Here is a 5,214-nt window from a genome sequence, read left to right as displayed (position 1 = left end):
TGTCTCAGCCTCTCTCTTTCTCTCTGTGTCTGCCGTGAATAAATAAATAGAATCTTAAACAAAACAAAACAAAACAAACAAACAAAAAAAAAAACCCTCTTCTTTAGAAGAGTCACATCACTGGTAAATAGGTAATTTAAAATTTAACTCTAGGCAGGCTAGCTCTCAAATATTGGGGCCAGCAGTTATATATCTTATATAAGTTTTATATTTTTATTCCAGGTATAAAGTCAGTGTATGTCACACATATTTGATTTCAAATTGTTTCAATATTTATTTAGCAGTAATTAAATTTGAATTTATACATAATCTATCTGTATGTAGTACCTGTTGAGAAACAATTCTCCTTGGGTCTGATGTTTTTGTATGTATTGTGAGCAAAGCACTGGCTGTTGCTCTTACAGAATTTTAGCAAGGATATTTTCATAACGGCCTTGAAGATAGAAATGTTGTCACTTCTGGAACAAAGGGAAGGTGTATTGATTTCCAGTTAGAAGAGATTTGAACTCTCTAAACACAGAGTTCCTTTCCCATAATATAATCCACCCTAAGTGTGCAGTTATCATCTGGCTCTTTTTGTGTCTCCCCATAAAAATTGAGACACAAGGACCTAACAAAAATAAAATGAATACTCTGGTAGCTACTACTATTGATTAGTAGTAAACTATCAATCATTGACTCAGGAATCTACCAACATGTATAAAACCATGACAAGCAAATTCATTAAGTTGTACATGGTATAAAGTCATAGACATTTTTAAAGTTCCTAACATAGATATTGTGTGATTTTTATTACATATTATTAAGTGACTTATTGTTTAAGAAAGAAATTAGCTGATTTGTCAAATATTTTAAAATATTTTAAAGACTCAAGAATTTTTTTTTAAGATTTTATTTATTTATTCATGAGAGACCAGAGAAAGAGAAAGGCAGAGACACAGGCAGAGTGAGAAGCAGGCTCCATGCAGAGAGCTGGATGTGGGACTTGATTCCAAGTCCCCAGGAACATGCCCTGGATGAAGGCAGCACTAAACCGCTGAGCTACCCAGGCTTCCCAAGACCCAAGATTTAAATAATCAGAGGAATCCATGAAAACTAATCATAGTTATATTTATTTTTCAAATACTTCAAATTCTTAAATATTCCATCTATTCCTGATCATCTTTAATATACACTTGGCTGGTAATGAATATTTTTAAAACATTAGATCAGCTGTTCACCACAGGGGCCAATCTGTCTCCTGGAGAATATTTGACAACCTCTGGAAATATCTTTGGTACACACTGCTTGAGTTATATACTTTCATTGCTTGTCTCAACTGAGAGTGGTGGTGGTTACTACTGGCATTTAATGAATATAGACCAGGGATGCTATTAAACATCCTATACTGTACAGGACAACCTTCCATAATGAATTGTTTTGTCCCAAATGTCAATTATGGTAATGTTGAGAACTTTTCACCTCTGAATTTGAGAGATCCAAGTCAATTTTCTTAATGATAAGAATTAGCCTGCATATAAAATTAGAAAAATATATCTTTACATTTATCTATCATATGTCTATAATACAGTATTTCATGAAAATGAAGCCATAACATAAACAAGAGTGAATAATCAACAGAGAACCAATGTCTCAATCATTTCAAAATTTTTAGGATGTACCTAATTTGGATATATTAGAGGAATATAGTGAAGCTTTTTAAAAATTATTTTTGGTAATGAGATATAACCAAAAATGTTTATACAGAGAACAAACTTTTGAGGTGCCTGAGTGGTACAGTCAGTTAAGCAGCCAACTCTTGATTTTGGCTCGGGTCATGATCTCAGAGTGCTGGGATCCAGCTGCATGTCAGGCTCCTTTCTCAGTGGGGACTCTATTTCAAGATTTTCTCCCTCCCCTTCTGCCCATCCCCCAACTTGCTCACTTTCTCAAATAAGTAAATAAATATATTTTTTAAAAGAACAAACTTTTATCATGTATGTGAATGGGGGTGGATGGGTATGAACATTAAAATAACAAATTACCCTGTATTTGGTTACTTAAGTCTATGCTGTTACTATAGAAACAGCAGTACTATATACCTATTTGTTATTATAATCTATCAAGGAAATTCTGACATTCTTTAATTTGTATACATTTCAAAATTGTAATATTGTGTTTGAATTTTGCCTGCTTTATAGAGCAATAGTTAAGCATCCATGACTTTACAAGTTATAGTTATAAAATTATGACTACTATATGTATATGCATATGTAAGTATGCATGCATATATACACAACTGCTCACACATAATTAGCTAACATAACTGAACATCTGTATCATAGGGTCAAATAAAATTTGTCAAAATTGATCTAATTGAAATAGTATTATCTGGTTCACAATTGTGGACTGTCTTTTTTGTTTTTTTCTAACAGTGTCTTCATTCACATCACCCAGTGTTAGTAAGATCCATCTACATATAATTAGAACATTTATTTTTCAGGGGAAAATTAATGTTGTTTTAAAGACACTAAAAAGAAATCTGATATAGAAAGAGGAGTGGAGGGGCTGTAGCAGAAGGAGGAGTTAGGGGGGGCCCAGAGTAGCACGGTCTGGTGGCATGGGTTGCAAGCAGCCATTGCTGCCTTTGGCCTATGTAGCTGGCACTGGTGGGGCCTCCGTCTGGAGAGGATTCTTGCTGACCAACAAAGAACTTCTTCTTATAAAGGTTTAACTGACTTCAAAATTATGGTATGAGATGATTTATTTCTAAGATGGAAACAGTATGAAGTATATGTCCAAGATTTGGAGAACAAGTACACAGATCTCAATTATAATGATATAATTGGCTTAAGAAAAACTAAAGCAGCAACCAGAATGTGCACACAGGGAAAACATCCTTGTAATGGTGACCAGCAACCAAGGAGCAAGAGATATAAGAGTGTACTACTCAGATCCAGTAAGTCAAGCAAGTCCAACAGCCTAACATTTCCCAACTGAGACCAACAATGGTAGACCCAGCAATCAACTTGCTTTTCCTAAAAACAAAAGATAAACTGGAACAGAAAATAACTAGAAATAACTGAGTACCTAGAAGTCAATGCCTGATAGGTAAACAAACATACTTCCCAATCAAGACTTCCCTGACCATCCCCCTGGGAAAAAACTGTGGTGGGAGAACCAACTACTTGTTTTCACAGCAAGACTTAGACTTTTTGAGTCAAAAAATCCACATTCTTGTACTTTCCAGCTTGAAATAGTTTATGTAAAACTTACCAGATGAACCTTGTGTTTTGCACTTTTTTCTCTTCTCCTTCCCCTTGCTTCAGAGGTCTGATGGTGTCGGACTATTCTGAAGAAGTGGTCACTTCCAAAAAATTTCCCTTCTAGAACATGTAGATACTTGACAAAAATGTAGTAAAGAGAAATTATGAATCAAAATAGTATTTAAACATGCATTAAATCTACTGAATAAATTTAAACTTTCTAGTTGTTATGGCTAATGAAAAATATTTTTTGATGGCAATAGAATAGATCTAAAACATTATATTAGTTTCAGGCATACAATGTAATGATTAAATATTTGGAAATATTGCAAAATGATCACCACAATGAGTCTAGTTAACATTAGTTGCCATACATTGTTATTTTTTCATGATGAGAATCTTTAAGATCTACTCTTTAGCAACTTTCAAACACACAGTATAACTGTAGAAAATGTATTGTATTATCACATCATGGCTGACTTATTTTATAAGAAACAAATATCTATACCAGAAAACATGAATAAGTGAAAAGTGAGATTTTTTTTAAATAACTACATTTTCAAAGCAATTAAGAAACTTGAGATATCAGGTCAGGAACAAGCAGGGATGTCCACTGTCACCATTGCTATTTAACATAGTACTGGAAGTCCTAGCCTCAGTAATCAGACAACACAAAGAAATAAAAGAGATCCAAATTGATAAGAAAAAGTCAAATTTCCACTCCTCACAGATGACATGATAGTCTATATAGAAAACCCAATGGGCACTTGGGTGCCCCAGTTAGTTAAGTGTCTGCCTTCAGCTCAGGTCATGATCCCATGGTCCTGGGATCAAGTTCTGCACTAGGCTCCCTGCTCAGTGGGGAGCCTGCTTCTCCCTCTCCCTGCTGTTCCCCCTGTTTGTACTCTCTTTCTCTCTGCTAAATAAATAAATAAATAAATAAATAAAATCTTTAAAAGTAAAAAGAAGAGAAAAAAACCCTAGCAAAAAATTGCTGGAACTGATATACAAATTCAGCAAAGTCACGGGATACAAAATCAGCATACAGAGATTTGTTTCATTTCTATGCATCAATAATGAAGCAGCAGAAAGCGAAAACAATGAATCAATCCTATTTACAATTGCACCTAAAACCATATGATACCTAGGAATAAATCCCAATAAAGAGGTAAAGGGTTTATACACTGAAAACAATTAAAACAGCTATGGAAGAAATTGAAGAGGACAAAAAAATGGAAAAAAATTCCATGCTCATGGATTAGATGAACAAATATTGTTAAAATGTCTATTCTACCTAAAGTAGTCTAAAGATAAAGTGCAATCCCAATCAAAATAGCACCAGCATTTTTCACAGAGCTAGAACAAACAATCCTAAAGTATGTATAGAAACACAAAAGATCCTCAATAACCAAAATAATCTTTAAAAAGAAAAGAAAAGCTGGAGGCATCACAGTCCTAGACTTTAGGTTATATTAAAAAGCTGTAATCATCAAGACAGTATGGTACTGGCACAAAAACAGACATATAGACTAATGGAACAAAATGGAAAAAGTGGGCCTACCACTATTTGTCCAACTAATCTTTGACAAAGTAGGAAAGAATATCCACATGAACAAAAGACAGTCTCTTCAACAAATGGGGTTGGGAAAACTGTACAGGTACATGTAAAAGAATGAAATTAAACTACTCTCTTATACCCTACACAAAAATAAATTCAAAATGGATAAAAGACCTAAATATAAGACAGGAAACCATAAAAATCCTATAGAGGAGAACACAGGCAGCAACCTCTTTAACCCTGTATTAACTTCTTGCTAGACCTGTCTTGAGACAAAGGAACAGAAACAAAAATGAACTATTGGAACTTCATCAAGATAAAAACCTTCTGCACAGTGAAGGAAACTGTCAATGAAACAGACACCCGGCAGAATGGGAGAAGATATTTGGAAATGACATATCTGATAAAGGA

General features: G+C 34.1%; 1 pseudogene; it reads left to right on the top strand.

The window, feature by feature from the left end:
- The first annotated feature begins 2,599 nt into the window (after positions 1-2,599).
- Positions 2,600-3,369, top strand: LOC121492555 (annotated as a pseudogene).
- Positions 3,370-5,214: the final 1,845 nt, after the last annotated feature.

This window comes from Vulpes lagopus, chromosome 6, assembly GCF_018345385.1.
Source record: "Vulpes lagopus strain Blue_001 chromosome 6, ASM1834538v1, whole genome shotgun sequence".
In the NCBI taxonomy this organism is placed as follows: Eukaryota; Metazoa; Chordata; class Mammalia; order Carnivora; family Canidae; genus Vulpes; species Vulpes lagopus.
Note: the sequence above shows the minus strand (reverse complement) of the source record. Positions and strands in the feature narration are given on the sequence as shown.